The sequence below is a fragment of the Stegodyphus dumicola genome, chromosome 4, assembly GCF_044657685.1.
Source record: "Stegodyphus dumicola isolate Sdum_Otavi_A_Nest chromosome 4, ASM4465768v1".
NCBI lineage: Eukaryota > Metazoa > Arthropoda > Arachnida > Araneae > Eresidae > Stegodyphus > Stegodyphus dumicola.
The window spans coordinates 55,806,951-55,829,951 of NC_140771.1; the positions used below are offsets into that span (position 1 = coordinate 55,806,951).

At 32.8% G+C, this 23,001-nt stretch overlaps 1 protein-coding gene across 1 annotated transcript in view; it reads right to left on the bottom strand.

Moving 5' to 3' along the window:
- The window catches only part of LOC118193915 (LIM domain-containing protein 1-like), a 68,226-nt gene extending 54,742 nt beyond the window's left edge, over window positions 1–13,484 (bottom strand). Inside the window, exon 1 of the mRNA XM_035365076.2 lies at window positions 13,256–13,484. The gene's annotated coding sequence lies outside the window, so the exon portion shown is untranslated. The remainder of the gene's footprint in view (window positions 1–13,255) is intronic.
- Window positions 13,485–23,001: the final 9,517 nt, after the last annotated feature.

Sequence of the window (23,001 nt, forward strand, 5' to 3'; positions counted from 1 at the left end):
TAACAACAATGACTGCAACAGCAGACTGGTAGACTGCGAGATCAGGAAGAGCGTAAAAATAAACGTTATTTTGGGCGACAGTTAAAATTTAAACTTTTCAGATTCTTCTTCTTTTTTTAGTCCAAAAGGGACCTTAGTCCCGAATGGGATATTAGTCTCGAAATGGCATTTTGCGTTGAATTAGTGTAAACAACTTATCACTTTTTAAATTGTTGCCACCAAATATTATCGCCCTGTATTATATTTAAAGAAATTAAATAATTAAAAATCTGCATAAATGCATGTATGTTTCTCGCATTGTGGAAAAACAACGGTACCTAGAGCTATCAAATTTTGAATAATGTAGTCCTCCGTCCGAACATGAGCACTTGAAAGCCTGAATTTTGAATTTGTTTTATTATCTATCTCTTATTTTGTAAAACGTTAACGAATTTTAAATTAAAAAACTCAAAGATTTAAAATCGAGCAGTGGCAACACTATAAGGAATAAAACATTTTTATCTGCATCGTCGCGAAACTATCTGTCGGAAACAAGGTTAGAATAGGTTAAGCCTGACGTCGCAGAAGTGAATCCATAGACATGTTAGCAATGTGATTTCACGACTCATCATGACCGCTATACAGCGTACGGATAAGACTAGGAAATATACTGTCAAATAAAATTACACTGACTTTGTAATCAAATGTCAACGTCCTCAGGATAAGAAAAGTGTCTTTAGGTATAATTTGCATAAAACACCATTGAAACTTCCACTGATCTTCCAGGTTTTACCACGTATACATTTGTTTTATAGTTAGCCTTTATACATTTTCATGTACCTTGATTTTATTAAATCTGAAGCAGTTATAAGTAGTCCTTTTGATTTTTCTATATATTAGCTAGAAAATCTTTTATGTTAAGTATTAAAATTAGAACGGGAGACTTATAAACGTTCAATGATGAATAACTAACATGTAGACAACTCAGAATCGCTTAATCATGGTTCTGAGTGATTCACGATATCGGTGGCTTCAATTTCTTTTACAATGGGTTATGTTCGATCATTTATTGAAGAAGAGCTCCTGAAGAGAACACTCTGACATATACTGCGATTTACATGATCAATTATTTGTTCTTTTCGAAACAAACAGTTTTGATTTCAAGTGTAAAATGATCTAATTCTAACACAAGTTACGCAAAAGCTAATTCATGAAGTTGAAAGAATTAATGTTCGTACGAGTCTTTTCCTCTGTTCATTCCCACTAATGTAGTATTTCTGTATATTCCTTTTAAGCTTCTTGACGCATGTGTTCTGAATTTCTGAATAATCTGCCATATATCTGTGAAAAAAGATAATCTCCAGTAGGAATTTCTTTATAAAATTTGATAGTTTATACGATCACTTTTGGGAAAATGGCATAGGTAGGTACAGAGCAACCGCACATGTTGGTGACTTTTTCAGGATTTGTTGAAACTTCTTTATGGGATCTGGTTTTTATTTACAGTAAACCCTTGTCGAACGCGCGGGTTATTTGATTAACACCTTGCGTACGGCAAAATCGCGTTCCGCAAAGTTGACTTTCTATGAAAAAGCCGGATCAGGTGTAGTTCAGATTAAAAACGTTTGTATAATTTATACAAAACTAAATACTATTGTAATTAAAAGAGGAAAATTAAATAAATGTTAATTTAGAGGTTTTCTGTTACTGCTTAATAAGTAAGCGCATAATACAATTAATTTTTAAACAGCTGGGAGAATGTTTGATGCAATTCATTAAACATTTCGCGGTAAGCAGTGCAAAGGTTTCGAGTACCTCTTATAAAGTATCCTATTCTTTCTCCATTTGGGTTAATCCCCATTAGAAAATCAGACAGTCTCTGTGCCATTTTTAACAATACGTTTAGCTTCTTGTACATTAAAGGCTCCTTATCTTTTTCACTATCGCCACTTTCATTTTCTGTTGGTGTTGTAACCTCTTTATTTGTCATTTCACCATGTTATTCTCAGTACCAATTCTTTGATTTCTCCTTCTTATATATCTGAAAATCCTTCGCCGCCTGTTGCTTTTGCAGTTTGCTCATATTTCCTTGGCTTCATTTTCAATCGACGAAAATCGTTTAAAATTGTTGACAACTCCTGTCCAGAGATGATGCCAGCAAACGTCCATTATAGATAAATTCACATGTTCCATTTAATCATTTTTCTGTAATGTCTGATGTTGAATTGCTTCCAAAATGCCATTCGTGTGTCATGCTTTTATCTGTCTAGCGCTTTATTGCGGAAATTTAAACATAGAGAACCCGTGACTGTATAGAGCAGGGGTTCCCAACCCTATGCTCGCAGGCCCGATGGCGCTCGCCAATCTCTTACCGTGTGTCCGCCGCTGCGCGATCACAATAAAAATGTTTTAGTTTTCAATAAAATTCTATGTGAAAGATTTCTCATTTTTAGTAAAATACAAATTGCGTTCAACACAGATACCAGCACAAAGCGAAATGCGACCAATTTCTTTTTTTATGTGCATGTATTGTTAATTCTATCTAACTATAAATTCACCTTAAGAAAGTAAATGGTGCCTGCCGTCAAACAGATATTTTAGTATGTGCTCTTAGGGTCAAAAAGGTTGGGAACCCCTGCTATAGAGGATAAATGACCTGGCAGTGATCAATCTGAACCAAAGAACTTAGCTCTTTGTTAGAACTATGGATCTGGCTGTACCAATTTACTGGCTGAATGTGATACTATTTTCATCACCACAGCACCCAAGCCGAATTCAATAATCCCTTATAACGTGAATGTGCAAGGCGTAAGACCTTTAAATTATTTTCTACGCTGCCTGGCGAAGAGTTTACAGAGTACTGCCATTCCACCTAACATAATAGTATATATTATATATGATACAAATTATATTTATTTAACATAAAATTATCTAACATAAAATTATAACTGCAGTGAGATACGTTCCGTAAGAGAAGAAGATGAAGAGTGGCCTTATCTGTTTACCTTAGCTGTATACAAGTCACGTGATCTCTGAGATCATGTACCTTTTTTGTTTAAATTAGCTATACATAAGTCACTTGATTTCTGAAGTCATCGGAATGTATCTCATTGCCTGGGCTGATTTAAAAGCAATAAACGCATGATAAATATAATTTGTATCATATATAATATATACTATTAACTGGTAGTATTTATTGCAAATTGTAAAATTGCTTTTAGTCTTATATAACACGTTTCTGTGCAGAATAATCATTCGGCATTTCCTAAAACGTATATTCAATTATTGTTCTTTTAATTCGTTAACATATTTTACTGCTGCTTATGCAATTTAGATAGGAAGTATATATCCAAACACCTTTTTAAAGCCTTCTTTCTTTATGGTATATTAAAACGCGTAAACAGATTTGAATTAAACTGTTTTAACAATTCTGAAAATAAAGAAGGTAGTATTTACATCTGCATTTCTAGTTACTGTTTACTTCGAGAATAATGAAACTGAAGAAAAAATGAATTTAAAAAGATAAACAGTATTTTAAAGCGAAAGTGTCAAATAAGCTTAGAAAAGCAAAATTTATAAAACTAAAAGAAACGTTTCTACAATCACGAATCGAGATAAAAACCCACGTTCTCATAAGTTATAGAATATTAAAATTTCGGTTAAAAAAGATTTAGCACAGTACATAAAGAATTGTATTACAACACTTAAGAAGCTTCAGTAGTTAGCAAAAAATTCCCGCAGATAAGATATGTGACATTAAATTTATTCAAAATTTAAATACATAGCATATGGCGACAGCAACAGAGAACTTTATCAGTTTCCTGATCGTAAATTCGCTCTCGAGATAATGATAAAAAGATTACATACCATTAAGTTGCGTGAGTGATTGATCATTCAGGAACAAGATATGTTTTTAGATTTCTTTGCTTTTAATTTCTTAGTAGAAGAAACGAATAAATTATTTAAGAAGGCTCATGTTTCTCTTTTTTTCACTGTCCACGACGTAGGATTTCAAAGCAACGCATGCATTTTTAATTCACTTACTTCTTAATTTATTTATAGTTTGAGAATAAATGCATCGTACAAAAAAATGATGTTTTATATATTTGTTATATCTCAAGAAAAAATAACGTTCGATAAAATTCCTTTTGTTCATTATCTTTTCGCTTACATTTATTTTTTAAGCTACTAGAATGCGCGTAGAAGCAAGCGTATACGATCGCGTAACTTTAGAGTACCAACTCAGTAAATTTTGTTAGAATGAAGACTCTACCTTACATTTTCTTCCTTTAGTTTTACAATAAAATTAACGCCTTCTTTTCAACAAAGAATGTTTTTCGCATTTCCTTTAAAATTTGGCATACATTTTTCTGAGCATTCATTGATTCTGACTTTAAATTTCTAATAATGGGATTACTCTAAGGAAGTTTTAAAAGATTAAATAATAATAAAAAAAAATAAGTAACTAATAAAAGTAAAATGGAAAATTAAATGAGAAAACTAAATAAATAAATAAATAAATAATAAAACAGCAACTGCGAATCAAATCATGCTTTGTCGAGGAACGAAATACATGGTATTTTTTAACCGAAAGGGACGGTAGCCCAGAAAGGCTATCAGTCTCAAAACACCATTTTGTGGTGTATCACTATAAACGGAGAAGCCCCTTTTTAAACTGTTGCCACCAAATATTATCGCTCTGTGTTATATTCAAAGTAACTGAATAATGAAGAATCTGCATGAACGTATATATGTTTCTTGCATTCTGAAAAACGACGGTACCTTAAGACATCAAATTTTGAGTAACGTAATCCTCCATCCGAACACGGGGGACTTGGAAGCTCGAACTTTGAATTCAGAATTTGTTTTATTATCTATTTCATATTTTGTAAAACTTTAATGAATTTCTGATTAACAAACTTAACGACTGCAAAGCGAGCAATGTCAACACTGTACGGAAAAAAACATTTTTATCTCCAGCGTGCGAGACTGGCTTTCAGAAATTCTAAAAATACGCTGTTTTTAAATATTTTGTGGTATTGCTACTGAATTGAATTTTATGTGGTTCAGTGCGAAAAACATGATATTTAATAAATAAAGGTAACGCAGAAAAAATTAAAAAAGCGTCCCTTTGGGCGTAATATAGAATCTGAGAGCCTTCAGATTTTTTTTTTATTTGTATTATTTTGTTTTTATTAGTAAAACTTAATAGTTTTGCTATAAATAATTTAATATACTAACAAAAATAAAATAAAGATTTAAACTACTACTAAGCAGATATTATTGCTGTTAAGTAACTCAGTTTTATAAACATTCATCAGACTGCTTAAACTCAATGGATTACTAATTATAGAATTTATTGTTTCTCAAATGACAACAATCTGAAAACTAGATATTTGTGAGACTCAAGGAGGTTCTAACCTTCTTGGTTGGACTGCATGCTAGGCAAATTGAAAATTTCATCGTTCATGCAAAGACAACATTTACGACATGACGTAGATGACAACATCAAAATTTTAAGTATATAAAATAAAATAAATGTAATGTAAGTAACGAAAACTTTAGGAAATCTCCAATAGAGATATTTCGAATATTAAATCTTGCAACCGGAAAACTTCACATAACAGTCTAAAACTTCAAGCGGAGTTTTACCATTAAAATAAATAAAAATAATTCGCCAGCTTATAAAATCAAGTACCTATTGCCATATAAAACTAAAATTCAAATCAAAGCAAGAATTAAAATTCGAAAATGGCAGCATTTGTTTGCATTCCTGTTTTTAGTAAAATATGATAGGTAAATATCAGTTAAAAATATTTTATTTTTGACTGCAATTGAAGAAAAAAAAAAGGAAGAAAAATTTAGTCTGAACTCATTTTTAATTAAGGCAATCGTTATGTTACAACATAATTTAATTATTATTATAAATTATTAATTTCAATTCAGACGATAGTAAACGTAAGAATTAGTTATAATTACGCAGTCAATTTATCACAAGTTGTTAGAAACCTGTTTTATTTATTATATTAATGACATAAAAGTTAAAAAAATGAAACCTAAAATTAAATTAGGAAAATCTGATGACTCCTATTCTTTGTACTCCTATTAAATTATACACATTTTTTGCTGCACTTCGTTTAAAGTTATTTCACAGAGTTATTCTAACTTACTTAACCGATCTCTCAAGGCAAGTTGAAAATGACATCAAAAATTGCAAATTTTGAAATTAAGTATTCCCGTCAATTTTTGTCGTACTGAAATTAGTTCTTGTAATTACGAGTATAAAACTTTGCCAAATATAGTTATAGGAACCGGTAGACTGCACACTGCATTAAATGTTAGATTTCGTTATTTGTCCAAAATTATTAGTTTTTTAATTGTACATTGCCAAATAATGAACATTTTCGTCATTTAAAACTTTTTTTTTGTAATTGGAAATGTATGAATACAACGAAGATTGTGAAAATAAAGGTCGGGTAAGGACTTGTAAGGGAGTTGGTATGTACAGATATACGTATATTTATATGCCCGTTTATAAATATTAAATGCAGAAATACCTGTAGATATTTAGAAAGCATATGTTACGGTAAATTTCATCATAAACATTGCATTTATTTTGGATGCAGATGTTACTGTTCATTAGGAACAGAGTTAAAAATTTTGGAATCGATCTACTATAAATTGGTGGATACATCACTTATTTATGATACTTTTATTATAGATACATAACTTATTTATGATACTGTTGTTATAGAAAAATACTTGCTACAAAATGTTGTTAGGAAGTTTTAAAAGGATTTGTTAAGTGATCAACGTAAACCTGTTTTAAACAACGTGCAACATAAATTGAAGATATATAAAAGATCTTAGGCAACAGTGTTTATTTATTGCTAAAAGGTTATCACATCTCTTCTGAATTTTCGAAAAGCAAGAAAAACTTGTACAGTACTTGTAGGGTAATATAACTTTTATGTGCATTGGGAGAACATCATGAAAACTCATGTTTTTATATATCAACAGCTTGAGTCAACTGAGTGCTTTTCTTGAGATATACTGAAATGGGCTTTCTTGGCATCAGTGTTAGCTAAAGATGGAGTTATTGGGCGGATAAAGATTAAAAAAAAAAAAAAAAGGGAAAGAGGGAGAAAAGTACTTGTAAGGAAGAACAATTTATTTGTTGTCGAAATATTTTGTGTTTGAATACTTTCTTTCGATATAAACAATATTTTATCAAGCTTATAAAGAATAATTACACTCTCCATGTGTACTTTTGTGATGTAATTGGTTAGCAATCTGAAGATCCGCGTTTCCAATCCCGGTTAGAACATAATTAACACGCTCTTTGTTTCTGAGAATCTAAATAGGCTTCTACAATCTTGAATAAATTTTTCAAAAAGTACAACTAATCAAATCAAAATGTTAAACTGATCCAAAAATAGTTCAGAGAGATGAGAAGAAGATTCAGCAGCCATTCAATGACGAACTCAAATGATACTTTAAAATAGAAGAGCTTTTGTGTTATCTACTCTATCCTCACGTTTTTTCGTTTTTTCCTGATTTAAGATCTCATTTACCTCGGGAAAAGTATTTTGTGAATGTACTGCTTCTAAGTGTAGAACACCACAATCGATGTTGACAAGGTCATGGGATCCGTTTGTAAACAGAATTAAACAACATTTCGAAAACACTCCGGGATCGCATTCTCAACCCTCTTTAACTCTACATCTTTGATGCGAAGTACTACATTTGTCTACGTATATCAAAACGCCGCGAACTCCTGAATGAAAGTTGGGACCGATTTACCACAGGGATAACGATTTTTAATGACACAATGCGGTTTGAGTAACGCTGGCAGAATTTTAGAAAATCAGCGCCACGGTGTAAAGTGATTCTCAAGGAAAAAACGCTTTGTGGCGCAAGTATGATTTTCCTGCATTGTATTCGAGCGTCATGACTCAGATTTAACAGTCGATTTTGGCTCAGGCTCAATTCTGCAGGATCATTATGGTTCTATTCTCTACGAGCTTCATCTTTGCAGTGAATTTAAAGCAATTTTCTACCACGTCGTGTCTATCGTTTACCATAAAATAAAGCATAAAGTTATTCGGTACACACCTTAGCTGCCAACTTTGAAGTATAAAAAAAGATAGAGATTTTCGTGCAAAAAATCTAGAGTTTACGGGTAGTTTTTGTAATTTCAAAAGAACTCCATATTGAGAAAAATTGACTTTATAATGAATGAGTTATTAAACTATCATAAGTTTGATATAAAAATATTTAATTCGATATTCTAAATTTTACGTTTTTAGCTAACTTCGTTTTGAAAGTTTCTGACAATTTTATACCGAGACAATCCTGATCAGGGAAATAAAGCTTCTACCTATGATTCAAATCAAATAAAATTTAGTAAGAATTATTATGCTGAAAATCACTAAAACCAAGGAAATGAAATTCGCTCTATTGAAGTTTCACTATTTCAATAAATTTGATTAATTTCCAGGAAGTATATATGCCTCAGTGAAGGCAAAAACCAAAACCCAGGAGATTCATTAATCTGCAAAGGGACCGTGAGATGTTATATAAAACCGAAAGATTTATAAATATAAATCTTCCGCTTTCTAAAGTTCTGGTTTAAAGTTCCAGTTTTTAAAGTTTTTCACTAACAGAAACTGTGACTAACCTTTTGGTAGTCGTTAAGCGACTTGCAGCTAAGTCTAAAAGTATAACAGAAACTTAGGAAGTGTGTAAAAGTCCCTTTCATTTTAAACTAGATGGTTGAACAGAAGGCACTCCCGATGCTAACAATTATGGCGAGAAACTCAAAGTAAAAATTCAAATGTAAAGATAAATTTAAATAATTATTATCCACAGTAATTTAAAGCGAAGTTGGCTTAAAACTTCACCGGCGGGAACTCAACTATCGGCAATGTAATGCCAGGCCGAAGATACGAACTTTGATCTAGAAAAATAAACCTAGTGACGTGTTCTTCAAAAGGTAGAATACGCTCGAACTTAACAATCTCAAAAACCTTCCTTTAAATACACGCGAGCTCATTTACATTCTAGCAGGAAAACAGAGAGACAGAAGTGATAGTACAGATTCAAAAAAATAATATAACTGGCTATTCAAATTAAAGAAACCTCACAGAATTAGCAACTATGATTCAAACTATAGTAATTCAAAATTTTTGAATCACTTTATTTCAGTAATAGGACAAAACGTACTGAATAATTTTCTATTCACGGAGAAATGCATTAACGTTGCCTGCTAGTTGCCGCTCAATTAAACGTGTTATTCCTATTTCTTACAACAGCAATCTTGATTTCTCAATCTTGATCAATACATCTTTTTCAATCTTGATCAATACATGTTTTGAACAGAATGAAGTACAACAGTGTGGAACAGAATGAAGAGACATTCTGTTGCACGTTCTGCTTATAGAAATAACTAACGTAAGAAATATAAATATACTTCTCATGTTAAGAAAACTTTCGCCGCAGCTGGAATGAGCTGATTACGAAAGCATGTTTTCTCGCTGGAAATATGAAGTCGGCATACAGTGTATCTTTCTAGAAAAGGATTTTTCCGTGTATTCGTGCCTGAGCCCGCCGGAGTTCTAAATAAGCTCTAGCACTTCTTTTATGTAAGTGAGCAAAACTTTCACCAAAAATTTTATCTCGAAAATGTTTAATAATAAAATTATATTAAAAATCGATTCTAACTTCTTAATGCATGCTTCTCTTTCCTTGGGAAACAAACTGGTTGTAGGTCGAGAATATTAAGGAAAGAACTTCTTAATGCATGCTTCTCTTTCCTTGGGAAACAAACTGGTTGTAGGTCGAGAATATTAAGGAAAGAACCCCACACCCCTCCCGTAATGTCAAGAGCTTGTTCTCCAGAAAGTAGAATGAATTTTTGACAGCGAGTAAATTTTTCGTTCCAACGCTAGTATCTTCTCGCGGAAGAGAACACCTGCAGGCGTTTTGGAACGATGTAATCAAAGACGATGGATGGGACGAAAAGTTGTCTCTAATTACATTTTTCTCAGCCAGCCCTCGGATTCGCAGAAAATTTGCCCCCTGTCATATTCTCCTCACAGAAGACACATGGTTGTCTCTTTGTTTTCCATACCTACACATCATCCGTTAATATTTTCTCTATGTTCTGTTACTGTTTAAAGCATTCACTCCAGTTTTATTAGTGACGCTTTAGCCATTTTAATGTTTTTCATTGCTGTCTTGGAAAAAGAATAGTCTTTATTTCTATCTTCCCTTGAGGCAGTATATTATATTCAGACATTAAATTCAACCAGAGATCGGTTGAGCTATTTCTTAGTTTTTGTGTGAAATTGCTACAAGTTTATTGTTACAAGTTGTAGTTTGCAGTATTTTCATTAGAGCTTTAGATTTAAGATTATGTTGAAAAATATATTCAAAACTGAATTTTGAATTTTTTTATGTGTTTGTTATCTATACAGACACATTTTATTTTATTTTATCTGCAAAGCTGTTTACAAAGTAATTTAGAAATATACACAACTTCTCCATCTCACTTTCGAGTTCCGTTGAAGGATACTGATTAGAATTAATATTTATAAGTAATATGAGGGCACTTAAATAATGTCGAGCTGAAATTTGGTCGGGAGGATACAGATCAGGGAAAGAGGAATGTTCTCTTTGGGCAACGTTCTCGGTGATGAGACGGCTAAATGACTGATGTGTTTTGACCATTCCTGGCAATGCATTAAGTTCAAGTATCCGGACATTTGAAACAACAACAAGTTAGTATTAGCCAATTTATTAGTAACTAAATTTATTCACAGTTTAATTATAATTTCATAAACTTCTACTTTGAAATCATTACCGCCAATGCATGAAGGCTTTTGAAATGTCCACATTTATTATTTCAAGATGCATTCCTAAACACTGGCTAAGCAAAACCTATTGTGCGGCCCTTAGTTTCAGTAATTTTCTGAAATTAGTCACCATATATACAGAAACCGGACATTTCTGTCTTTAATTAAGAAATTTAATGTGCAATTGTATTTTTATTGACTGACCTGTAACTAACTTCTGATTAACTGATTTCTGAAATCATATAAAGAATCGGTATTGAATATTACGTCCCTAAAATAATCACCATTGCAAAAGATCAAAATAATTTGGAATATAGGTTCAATGTATTTTGATATTTCCCAATCATAAAAAAGACTGTTAATAAAATACTTGAAATACGAGCGGCTTCTCTGCAACTAATTTCGCTGTTATTTACAACTTAAATGCAGTTGTGGTTGTATGATGAAAAAGCTGTCCTATTACTATATTCGGATTATTTTTACTAGGTATTTGTTCCATTTTATGCGTACTTATTCAAATATTATCTCTTAGGAAATAATATCTTTCATCATAACAAATAAGTAAAAAATAAAATTAGAAAGGGGAAAAAAAAAAAAAAAGCTTCAATTGAGATTGAAAATTTTAGACTTCTCCTAATAGTGAAAATTTTTTATGGCTATAGATAAATTCATTAAAATGAATGTTAAATTAGTAAAATCTTAATAACTTAAACAAATACGCTGAGATGTTAAGCGGAAATAACCAATAAAACAGTTAGATTTAAAATAATAATATATATTTAATAAATGTATACCATTCTAAAAAACCCGTTCAGATTATTGTTTTCAGCACGAGATTTAATTATGTATGCAATAAAATTAATACTGTTGCCAAACGACCATGTATAATTATTTTCAATATTACAAAAAAGCTTCATTAATCATTTAAAAGGGCCCACCAGCGGCCGAACGGTAGAGACGCTGAACACTGGTAGTTCGGTCCGAGGCTCGAATCCCGCGAACGGGATGGCTGCATGGGCGTTTTCGTGGTTTTCCCCATGTGTAACGTGTATACGAGCCAGTTTACCTTAGAAATTCCTCCACGAAGGCATCCTTCCCTTTAGGCAGATAGCCCTCGTGTGCTTTGCCATAATTAAATAATCCAATCATATCTAATCATTTAAAAAGTCACTTTACCTGTATTTCTTAACAATATTTTGCATCGAATGATATTTTGTATTATGATGAATGTCATTAATAAAATAGGTTACTTTAACGGCCTATAATCGGTAATTTGGAAACTTTTCTAATTCTGCTTTTGTTGAATGTTATTTTGTGCATATTGAATAAAAATGTAATATTGTTATAATGAAACGTTGCGATAGCATATAGTTTGCAAGTCACTCTATATACATTTCTATTTTTTATTTTATGTAAATGGCTTTTTAATATTTATATTAACTTTATAATGTTTTTTATATTTTGATATTTTTGTGTAATATAATTTTGCGTTAAAAATTACACAAATAACATTAAAAATTGAAATTCTCTTTGACTTCTATTTGAATTTAAGTAAACAGTAGAGATATAATTTCATGAGCTGGAAGCATTAGATTTTACTTTTATTTAACAGCAGGAGAAAAATATTTGTGTAAATTTTCGCATTTTTATAAATTTTTAAACTTTTAAAGATAAACTTCTTTAAACTGTTACACTGTAATCTGAAATTTTGAAACTGCAATTTTTTTAAAATAATTAAACAGAAATTTTTGTAAACTTTCAATAAATTTTATGCAGCATAATGCATTATGTACAATATAGAAAAGCACATAAAATTATTCTGTTTTATCCAAATAAAATAATAAAACAAGTTATTCCATAATGCAATAAATTTTTATGGGCATTGTTTTGTTATACAACAAAACAGCGAAAATGATTAATATATTTCAAAAGTTATCTTAAACCGTTCTGATTTTAAGAATTTTTTGGAAACAAATTACAATTCACAGGGAAAAATTACATTCCCAGAAAAGCATAAACAGTAATGAGAATAATGATGTACAAGGATAAATATTTAGGTAAAATAATATATAGATTTCATTGATTTGAAGAAATTTAGTTGAAATAGAATGCGCGAACTAAAGTTCAGCTATTTAACGTTTAATTTCATAAACTATATGCTTAATAAAATATGCAAATAATGAAATAAAATAACTTCTTTGCTCTATAATTAAAATTCTAGCGACAGAGCAAAGCAATCAAAAACATTTCAAAATTACCAATGCAGCCAAGTAAATTGCACAAAATTATATTTTTATAGCAGTGCAGATTGAAAATTAAATACATTCCTGTATTTAATCGTGATGCCAATAAGAAAATTAAATTTTTTAAAAATTTTAATTTATTTTTAGCAATTGTGAAGTGGGTTAGATGGTACTCACCAATAATTGCGTTCGACAGCCCGTTGGTATTCTCAAAGCCTTTCGAAGTCTTCTATGATTTGCTCACCAATGACTCATTATTATGTTCCCGCGCTTTTTGTTGTTCCAAACGATTTAATTTGTTGGAGCAGCGATCGTTCGGGACAGAGCCTTGTAAGGTCGAGTGTCGACTTATATGTAGGCCGAGAAATCTTTGCAACACGCCCACGCGAAAACGCAGTTTGAGAATAAAGAGGGAAGGACGAAAAACGCAGGGGGAGAAGGATGGTTTGGGAATGACAAAAAACAAACCAAAAATAATTAAAAAAAGATGAATCGTGGGTGAAACAACTTTGGCGCCGAGGCAACTAAGTGCAGCAACGTTGATAAATTTGCCATTACAGAAAGAGTGATATGAAGAAAGAGGGAGAGAGAGTGAAAAAGAAGTTTTCCGCAAAAGGGGGTAAATATTTCGTTTAAAGCGCCATGTGCGATATTTGTCGTTTGGGGTTACGTTTTCCCTAGTCTTAGATAGCTGTCTTGTGCGTCAGATGATTCTATAACTGAGGGTTAATGTTCGGAAAATAGCACTTTATCGGAATTTAAAATGCGTTCCTTTTTCACCCTTTTTTTAAAGCATAACAAATAGGAATGGCAACAGAGAAAGATTTAAGTGAAGTTTATTTTCAAATGTTTGCCTTGGATTTAGTTCTCTTTGGCAAACATTCTATTCAAAGTATGGAAATGAATGCATATATGAAAGAAACTGTTTGTTCATGGACTTTTTTTTTAATTTATCCAAATCACACGAGGACTGGCTGCCATACCAGTTTAGATAAAAAACAGTCCTGGGATAGAATCGAAGTCTTGCATTCCTCTTCGCCTACCATCAGCTTTTTGAAAAAACTTCTGGCACCGCAAATTTTAAAACATTTTTTCCTCAAGTTCACAGATTCTGTATACTAAAAAGCTATGAGTAGAAATGTCCACTAATTTTAATGTCTTTATTTCTGTTATCTGATTTTTTGAAATTCTTTAACGACAGTTCTAGTAGTATAGCGGTAATGATCGTAACAAAGAATGAGCTTATTTTAAAGATTTAGCAAAAAATAAATTTATTATGGTTGATTTTTGTTTAGTTAGGCACGTTCTAACTAATTAAAAGAAAGTATTTTGCAAAGTTTGAATAAAAGAGTATTTTGTAATTGTACATTTCATTCATATAATCATTTATTGAAATTCATTGCGTTAAACGGGTTCTATTTCAGTGATTAAATTAAGATTTGTAGTAAAATCCATAAAAATTCTTTGGGCTCTTCCCTCCGTTTCCTTTTCTTTTCTTTCTCCCCCTTTCATTTTATAACTTTTTTCAGTTTTTATTTTTTATTTATTTTTCTTTTTTTTTTGAAAAAGTTATATCTTGATTTAAAATGTTTAAATTTTTTCATTGTACGTGACGGTAAACTAACTGAACTGAAATAAGGTAAACGAATTGCACAGAAAGATAAAATATACTTTTTTCTTTATATTACTTTAAATGAAAATTAATGAATTAAAAGATTATTTCAAGAAATATTTTATATGAAACGTACTTTACATGAAGTTTAAATCAATGACATTTGCTTCGCCAGAAATTTAAGCTAGAAAGTGGGGCGGGTTCTTATCATATTTTGATATTCGAGGGGTCCTTATCATATTTTGAATTGGGCCTCTGGTTTTGTAAATCGGGCCCTGAATGCAACGTCTGCCTTTCAAGAAGCCAACGTCTGCAGTTCAGTAAGCAGGACTTCGAGTTGAGACTCCATTTAAAGGTTTTTTGTATACCCTTCCTAAAGCCATGCAGGTTTTTTTTTACTGTCCAACAACAAAACTGACGGCTGTTAAACGATTTGAACAACAATTAGACACAGATGATAAAACTACAATCTACTGTTATAGAATAATGATATATGTGAAGGAAGTTCGATAGTCACAGGTTCAAACTTCTGCAAAAAATAAATAAATAAATAAATAAACTAGAGACCTTAGTCGAGTCGTTAAAATAGACGAAATTCTTGCTTCCAAAAGGAAAACAAAAAATCTGATGAGTTCCTTGTACGCCTATTAAATTATACAGACTTTTTGCTACACTTCATTGACTTATTTCCTATCATTATTTTGACTGAATTAACCGATCCTTCAAGACAAGTTGAAAATGTCGTCAATTTTTTTTTCATTTGAAACACTTTTCTAATTGGACGTATCTGTATACGAACTAAGAAACGACTCTGAAAATAAAAGGCCAAGTAAGGACTTTTATGTTGGGTAAGGGTGTAGCTGTGTGTGTATATATCAATCTATTTATCTATCTATCTAAACCTATATCCTAGGAGATAACCATTGGAGATAGGATAAGTTTCCTAGAAGATAATCATAAGTGCAAAATTAATAATTATATATATACACTAGTGTGCAAAAATTAAGGAGGAAGTTGAAAAATTAGTTCAACGGAACGAAGAGGCAGAACAGACTGAAAGACTAATCAGGAGATTGCCTAGGATTAGGTACGGATTAGGTTATAGCACATGCGCATATATGCAGCTAAACATAATTGAGGAGTGGAGGGGTATAAAGATCCCTGGCGGTGTGAGTTAGCATTTTGGAGAAGCTATTGCACCGCATATATCAGTTTAAACGACTTTGAATTGCCGCCTCAGTGTGAAATGCTGAACAATTAATCTGTTAGATGATATTTGGATAATTTTACCCGAGGTCCAATCATTGGGAAGACAGAAAGATCTAAAGGTGACAAGTGTGACTGCGGATTTTGGGATTGCACACAGCTTCATTTCACGACTTTGAAGAGCATTTCAAACTACAGAAACAGCAGGACGGTTCAGCAGTGGTCGTCTACGAGCAACCACGGCCAGGCCCGCCCCGACAATAGATGCAGAGTCGCGCGGCGCACGACGGCGCCGAGTCAAAAAGGCGCTAGGCAATCATTAAAACAAGCAATCCGTCTCGCTGTCTGAGCAAGAAAATTCTTGTCTTATTTAAACGTGTTTTTGTCTTGTCTTATTGATATTCAAGACATCAAAAAGGAACCTATGAATTTTTAACCCTTTTAAATAATTCTATAAACTCTAATTCCAATGTACTAATTGAATTTATGCACTTAATATCTTTATGAACTAAAATTCCTATGAACTGTTCATAAACGCTTATGAACTCATAAAAATACTAAATTCATCTCCGCAGCTATTACTAAAGTTTCAAATTAGAATGAATTAATTATGTAGATATATCAATTTTTTTCTCGTAGCTTTATTTAATGTATATATTTATGTATATCCAAATTTCATATATTGTATAGATTATAAAATTTAAATAAACATGGCCCCACTGAGTGAGCAATAAAGCTGAAAGTCTCCATGGCGGCACAGCTGCTCACCCAGTGGTTCCCCGCCTCTTGTCTTATTTGAATGCCCTTCCGGGGGTCGACTCAGATAAAACATGGGAAGCTACTGATTAAGATCTGTACCTAGGTAGTATCGGCCACGGGTGTTTGAAATCTGTCTCCAGCGGACTGGTGTCATCGCTGGCGATGGCTGTTTCAAGCTCGGTACTATATGGTACTGTTTTGTTCGTTCCGTTGGTTGTGGTTGGAGCTATATAGTCTTATATTGATGGTTGTCCGGAGCGAAACACCCCCGTCGGTGGAGTTGGCGAATTCAGCGAGCCTTGAAACTGCTTGAGGTTTCCAGTGGGCGCCCGGAACCTCAAAACTGCATATTCATGTCCTTCCCTGGTTTCTCCCTAGAGGCGCCTAAAGCCGACGTCTGTATACCATAACGTAGTGTTAGCAGACCGGATTGGTGGCCCGGTTTGTCTGACAGTGTTTAAGTGACTTCGTTCTGCTGTCCGGGGTTGGGGCCGCCCCTGTTGATAGCAGATGTTTTTACCATCGCTTCAGGACGGGGAAGTGTAATGTCAGTTGCTGAGTATTCCTGTATACTCGGCTTAGCTCGTCGGCTCGACCGATAGGTTAGCGGCCTCATAGGATCGCCTCTAGGGGTTGAGGCATTTTACTGTGTTAAGGCAGCCTCTGAGTGTTCTTTTCTCCTAGCACACTATCTTGTTTGACCGAATATTTGAGTCCAGAGCAGAAGTTCGTCTTTGGTGTTCTATTCTATCTTCTTTGAACGTGAAAATACGTGATGGCAATACGTATGTAAGTGTAGACGCATTTGACAAATTGTTTAATCCTTGTTTTGTTTCTACTGTTGCAACCGTAGTAATTTGTGCAACATTTATCTTTTCCGTGATTGCTTGTTATTCTACATGAAAAAAAGGTAAGCGTGGTTACATATTATGTTAAACTTGTAGAGACATTAGGTTATTTTCGAAGCAGGAGTTATGAAAAATGAGCAATGCCCTCCCCGGGACTCGAACCACAAACCTCTCGAATACGCGTCGAGCGTGCTGACCACTACACCACGAAGGCATGCTAAGAAGGCGGGAGAAATACCTTATAAACTTATTTTAACTTTTTATTCGGAAAAGGCCCGATTTGAGCATAATTACTCGAAAACTGTTTACCTCCCATATGTTCGACCCATTGTCGTATTCTTGGCCGCTTAAATTACTAATATCTAAACCATTTTCCTCTAAAGTCTTTAATAAGAATGTTGTTTGTTCTTTACCGGTCGTATCTCTTGTAACACAAAATACTAAAAACCTTTCTTCAATACTCATGCCTGTACTTTCTAAATTAAGATACCTCATACATATTTACATGTGCTCCTGATGGCTGGCATCAGGAGTACAATCAAGTGAAATAGAAAAAAACTTTGCCTGATTGACCTTATTTAAAATAATTTGCTTTATATTATCCCCTGATAAGCTTATTGTTTCATTTTGAATTTTATCTCCAAGATAATGAGGCATATTTTTTTTAGTTTGAATTTTATTAATATATACAGACATAATAGGTCAGACTTTGTGATCATTTCCATACACTTTAAAAATTACTATTTCTTTCGAATAATTTGTTACTGGAACCAAAGGAGGCTAAGTTTTGTTTGGCTAAAAAACTGAATAGCATATGTAATTCTTTCAATAACGTCGTGCCAATACTTGTCTCTTTTAGTCTCTTTTTTCAATAAATTTTGAAATTCCGAATCAACAGGCTTATTCTTTCTTAATCGTTCTAAGAAATCAGACCAAAGATGCAGATTCCGGAAATACATTTTACTTTTTATGAAGTTTTAAGTGCTCATTTAAGTGGTTCCACTCATTAAATTCAGAACTATTAAATTTTACGTTGCTGAAACTATTAAAAATTTTGCAACAAAAACAATAAACAGAATTCTTTCAGCAAAATTTAGCAACCAATCCCTTTTAACTCTTCCGTTGTTAAGCAAGATTCGACAAAAGTACATCTAAAAAGAAATTTACGTCCATTTTTGTCGTTTGAGAAACTGAAACTGAAAAACCAGGTTTTCATAATAACCAGGACCATTTTCTATTAAGGCTTGAACTTGGAATTTCAATAATGGTTTTTCAATAATGGGAATCATCAGGCATAAGCAAATGCGTATCTACTGCAGAAATTGTAGATTTTACTAGGATTTCTTCTGTTTTTTCGACCAGCTGCATTAAAGTTAAAGGCAATTCACGGGTGAAAACACTTTCTAATTCTTTCTGATTATTAGGTTCCTTTGGTAATTTCAATGGTAGCTGAGATTTTGATGGACAACTAGCGCTAGAAGCGTCAGCTTGGGTATTCTCTGGGTTTTGTAAAAAATAAGTAATTTTAAAGTTCTGGTTTATTAAAACTTCCTCCCACTTTCTTTTTGTTCACTAAATTCTGATACCCAGACAGGTTTTTCTGTTTTTCTTTCGACATCTGGGAAAAATGAAAACAGAAGAAGTGCAAGAAAAAATAAAAGTAGAAAATAACTATTATAAGAACTATTGCGTAAAACACTTCTTCGAAACACTCGGAAAGTCACTTTTTGAAATATTGTACCTTACTTCTGAAAAACTGAGTATATCTTAAACCATTGCTTGGAAAATATATTAACTATTTGATCAATACCAAATAATTCAAGGAGATGGCGATAATCTTTTATTTGTTAAAGTAAATAAATCAAATTTAAAGTGCGATAATCTTTTATTTGTTAAAGTAAATAAATCAAATTTAAAGTATCTATTTAGACGTAGTGAAATAACGAAACATTTTGCTTCGGTTTTTTCCTTATCCCTAAAAATCGGAAATTGGCCAGTTTTTGGTTTTAGAATACCTTGTATGTTTTTACTTCACTTTTAATCTCAAATAGGTATATTTTAAATTCAGTGGTACTCCATAAATATGTCAATCCTTTCTTCTCGAAAGATAATAATTTTTAGTTTAATAAACAAATAGTTCATGTAAAATTTTTTTTTCGAATAATTATGTTAAAATCGTCTCTTTTCTGAATTAAAATTTAACCTAAATTTAACATCATATGTAACTGCACTTACCCTTTTCTGTGTAGAATAACAACAAGTAATCACCCCCCAAAAGTGGTGTGGTGTATTTAATTATGGCAAAGCACACTAGGGCTATCTGCCTAAGAGGAGGGATGCCTTTCGTGGAGAACTTTCTAAGGGAAACTGGCTCGTATACACGTTACACATGGGGAAAACCATGAAAACACCCATGCAGCCAGCCCGTTCGCGGGATTCGAACCTCGGACCGAACTACCAGTGTTCAGCGACTTTACCGTTCGGCCGCTGGTGGGCCCTCACCCCCCAAAAGAATCAGAAGAAAGATAACTGGTTCACAAATTACTTTGTTGCAACAGTAGGCACAAAATAAGGATTAAGCAATTTTTCGCACGCGTCTACGGCGCTGGCCTCTACCCTTGCATACGCATCGGCATTGCGTAATTTCGTTCGCATATATTTACAAGATCAGCTCAACTTATGTCAGAAACTACAAAAAGCATTAACTGATAAAATCAAACCGATATAAATAGTATAGATCCTATGCATGAACTGCAGTTTTTGAGCACTTTTGAAAGAAATGTAGCATCGCCGGTTGAAACTCTAAGCTACGTCGTTGCGTTGTCAAAAATATAACGGTGTGCAGAAAAGAATTTTGGATATATCCCTAGATACTAGCCCTTGAGAATCTTTTATGTTCTGTTGTAATCACAGGTTGAACCTTGTCGTAAACTAAGCTGCGAACAACAATTTATTCAGAGCAAACTTATTAGATATGTAAATTAATTTGTTTTTCGTTTTAAGGTAATATAAAAATTCAGTTATAGTGTTCAGCAATATATTTGGTATCCAATGCGTTTAGTATATTATTTCGCTTCGCTTGCAGTGTTACTTTTGTATAACATGTTGTTGTTGTTGACTAATGCTGACTTACAATCTGACCTACAGTCAGCCCAAGCCCACGAAATTCCTTGTGGCAAGGAGCTCAAGATACGCCTGTCGTTGGCAAGCCTTGAGCACCTTACAGGTGACAGTGCGATTTAGCTCGACACATAGGGCAACCGATATCGTGTTTTACCGTGGCCAGGAGGATGCACAATGGTGGTCTGTTTGCATGACGACTTGTACGTGGTATACCATTAACATCTGCTGATCGAAAAAAGGCAAGGAGGTGCAAGGAACATCAGAATGGGACAGATAAATCGTAGTAACTGGGTACGCATTCTTTTTTTTGATATCGTGATTCCTGATTTTGATTTGGAATTTTGATCTCCTCGTGACATTTAATACTGCAGCTGAAACTGTGAAGAGTTTCAGAAATGTACCTTTTGATGGTTTTGATTTTTAAACCGGTATGTGATGTGCTATTCCATATAAAACAAAACAAGTAGCATCAACAATTTACAAGGGCTTTATTTTGCAGAATTTGAATTTTACTGAGATTTGTTTTTGCAGCATGTTCTCGTACGGGGAAGGCGTAAAGTAAGGTCGGACGAATTATTTTTTAAAAAAATTATACCATTTTATAAAGAAGAGAAAAACTGCTATGTTTTCTGAAAAGAATTATGGGAAGAGGCTTTCTGAGATTAGCTATGGGAATATTAAATTTATGTTTGAGTTTTACAACGGGATGTCTAAAAGCGAGTTAGTTGGCAAGTATGATGCAAGGTATGTTACGTCTTACTTTCAGCCTATTGTTTCTTCAAATAACGTGGCTGAAGATGGTAAATTGAGTGGCTGACCTTTGCAACATAGAACCACTTTTGATTTGCTCACATTAATTGAAATTCTCCAGTCTGTAAGTCATATCTCTAGTAAATCAAGATATTTCTAAAGTTGACTATTTATATTTTCAGGCTTTTTGGCCTCTGTCAGAATAATTGTATTGTCAGCGAAGAGTACTAATTGAATTGTAAAGTGTTGCGACATATCATAAGTGCGAGATATTATATAATAAACTGACTTCGAACTGAGATTTAAGGGACACCTGCTTTAATCGGTCTCCGTGACAAGTATGCATTTCGATTTCGGACGCTGAATAATCTCTTTTGGAGAAAAGAAGCAATACTTCAAACTCGATTACCAAGGAAATTAAGTTTAATTTATAGATTAAAAAGGCCATAGTGACAAAATCAGTCAAATATTTTTGTTGCATCAAGAAAGACTGTGCCTGTAAGCAAGTGGCTATTGAAACCTTCACGATACTGAAGAACTGTTGTGTAGTGTTAAGTTTTACCTTAAGCCCAAATTGCTGGTATGGTAAGAATATGAACGAAATATATGACGAAAGTGGAATAGTGGTTTTTATGGAGTGGAATGTAACGTTTCCTACAGTTTTAGAAAGGGCTTCTTTTCTAAAGCTTAAGTTTAAAAAACTATCATCAGAAACACGTATGTGGAGAAAACGTTTTATGTCTTAATTTTGAATATTTTATAAGACAGGGAAGTCGCAGTAAATCTGAGCTGAAATCATTTGGAAAAAAACTGAAAAATGGTGAAATAGAAGAAATATGCGGACACGTGAAGTTCGTCTTTGAATTGACTGAGAATGATCCACATCCACCTATCAAAATCAAGCATTTTAGTATTTTCTGCTCACCTCGCAGGCGCAAAAGTTTAGTTTTAGACCTAAACTCACTGTGTAAACTGTGTTTCTGCAACATGAAACTAGAGTTTACGCAAACATTTTATACGTCAATATTAAGACACAAATCTCTACTACTAAATGGAAAATAGTTTACAAACATATTGTATTTCAAAAATTATAACCTCCAACATTTTTTGAGCCAATGATTAGCAATTCTGTTAATTGTACCCTTTTGTGATAATTTAAAGTGCATGATGAAATTTTCACAAATGACAGTTTTTCAACATTTTTATTATCCCCTCACAAAGTAGTAAAGGCATGCTACTTACATTGTTTACTAATTATATTTTATTACTACTAAATTATTAAGGGAAATCTTCCTTCACATATGATCAGTAATAACGGATCCTTAAACAGATGAGTAATCTGATACTCAAATTATATGCTAGCCAAATATGAAAGTATCTGAAGGCCACATTTAAAAAAAAGACAGAATTTTAAAAAAAAAGTTTTTGAAAATTTTTTTAACAAAACTTTTTTTATCCAAATTTCAAATTTTACTTGCTAAATTTTTGTCAAAAACATAGATAAACAGTAATAATAATGGCGCAAAAGTGAAAATTGAAATTTATATTTATTTTTTGTTTGAGATATGAAGGTCGGTATTTGCGAGAAATAGCCGTTGTTCACGCTTTGTAGCTCAAACATGTTG